Consider the following 2,237-nt stretch of genomic DNA (forward strand, 5'->3'; position numbering starts at 1 on the left):
ATATTTCTGAGACTGAGCATTAATTCTCTGTGCAGTCATTTGAGTGGAGGACAGGAAGACTATTATGGTTCTCAGGCAGGGGAAGATGGAGAAGTAGCCTATTTTTAAAAATAAAAAATTTTAAATATTAAATATCATTTCTGTTACTATACCTTCAGGAATTTGATATTAATGTGAATCACCTAAGTCCCAGTATGATAAGTCATTGGGAAAAAAAGGGCAGTGAATAATACATTAAAAATAGTTTTTAGTATGGTCACTATATATCCTAATTCAGGATTGTTAAAACAAATTCTGATCAGGGACACAGTATTGTTCACTCTGTTCTCTGAATTCAAAATATCTAGATAGAATCAGTGGCAATATGTAACTGCTCTTTTTTACATAAGTAATCAGTGTGCCCTTTTCCAAAGTTGGATAAGAATCCTCATGGTATATTTTCCTGAGAATTGAACCAGTTAATAATAGAAAGATTTTAGAATAGCATCTGTTTCATGTTAAAAACTAGATGTAGCCCTTTAATGTATCATAAACAAATGTCATTTTATATCCATAGCTATACATAGCGATTTATTTTTTCACCCTTGTTCACAATGGTATTCATCAATTTCTAGGAACACTGAAAAATAATGAGCATAAATGAAAATATTTTCAGAGACAGAGAAATTATTAAAATTTATTATTCAACAGATAAGTGAAGCAGGACACCATGGGTAGGTGGAACTCCACCAGTGTGCCTGGTTTCATCCTTATGGGGCTGACGGACTCTGCAGAAACACAGCTGGTCCTCTCCATGCTCTTTCTCCTGATTTACCTGATCACAGTGCTGGGGAATGTGGGGATGATACTGATCATTCACCTGGATCCCCAACTTCACACCCCCATGTACTTTTTTCTCACTCACTTGTCATTTCTTGACCTCAGTTACTCAAGTGTCACCACTCCGAAAACCTTACAGAACTTACTGACTTCCACCAAGAATATTTCTTTCATGGGCTGCTTTACCCAGATGTTCTTTTTTATAGTTTTTGTTGCTGCTGAATGTTTCCTTCTCTCCTCCATGGCCTATGACCGCTATGTAGCTATCTGCAGACCCCTGCACTATCCAGTCATTATGTCCAAAAGACTGTGCCATGCCCTGCTCACTGGCTCCTATGTTATTGGCTTTGTGGATTCCACTATGGTTACAGTTTTCATGAACAGGCTGCACTTCTGCAACTCCAATGTTATCCAGCACTTTTTCTGTGACTCATCCCCAATTTTAGCCCTGTCCTGCAGTGACACATTTGAGGTTGAAATCATTATATTAATTTTTGCTGGCTTCACCCTAGTTCTGTCCTTCTTCACCATATCTGGATCCTATGTGTCCATTCTATACACTATCCTGAAAATTAATTCCACTGCTGGAAAGCAAAAAGCCTTCTCCACCTGTGCCTCCCATCTCCTGGGAGTCAGCATCTTCTACAGCAGTATGATCTTTACGTACCTAAAACCGAAGACTTTCTACTCCTTGGGAAGGGACCAGGTGGCTTCTGTGTTTTACACAATTGTGATTCCCATGCTGAACCCACTCATTTACAGTCTCAGAAACAAAGAGGTGAAGAAAGCTGTCCTGAGAGTCCTGTAGGAGCGAGAGGGTGCTAGACAATTAAAATAACAGTGATGCTAGGCATTTACATTTTCCCCCCTTGTAATAATTTCTTTCATCTCATTCTGAGAAAAGTCTTTTTTCCATTTTCCAGCTGCTCTTTACTTAAAAAAAATGATCTTGGTAATTTTGAGAGACAGGTACTTACAAATTCATATTATATTTTGGAGTCATCAATTAAGTTTTAAATCTAATGAGTAAAAATCTGTGCTGTTAATGAAAACTTTTATGTGAAAATGAAAATTTTGTAATTTTACAATCTGTATAAAAACAATATTTCTTCACAGTTCAATTTTAAAATAATTTTTCAATGAAACATCAATTCATTTTTCATGTGTCATTCTGTTTATAGTGATCTTCAGCAGCAAAGTTTGGGGCAATTGCTTTCAAGTCAATATTACTGCCTCTAGGATCTACATTTGTTGCTCTTCTAGCATTTGACAAACACTAATTCACTAAAATAATAAGGTCTCTATACCCACCTGGATGATATTTAGTAATTCCATGCTTCTCTCATCAGAAGATGGACCTAAAACTTAGGAAAATAACATAAGTGGTGGCCATTGTAACAAGAAGACTTAGACTCCTA

General features: G+C 36.6%; 1 pseudogene; it reads left to right on the forward strand.

The window, feature by feature from the left end:
* The first annotated feature begins 709 nt into the window (after nucleotides 1-709).
* LOC106008695 (olfactory receptor 8H1-like) lies at nucleotides 710-1,657 on the forward strand (annotated as a pseudogene).
* Nucleotides 1,658-2,237: the final 580 nt, after the last annotated feature.

This window comes from Heterocephalus glaber, unplaced genomic scaffold (assembly GCF_053883595.1).
Source record: "Heterocephalus glaber isolate CG9 unplaced genomic scaffold, H.glaber_assembly_v1.0 deba00001805, whole genome shotgun sequence".
Lineage (NCBI taxonomy): Eukaryota > Metazoa > Chordata > Mammalia > Rodentia > Bathyergidae > Heterocephalus > Heterocephalus glaber.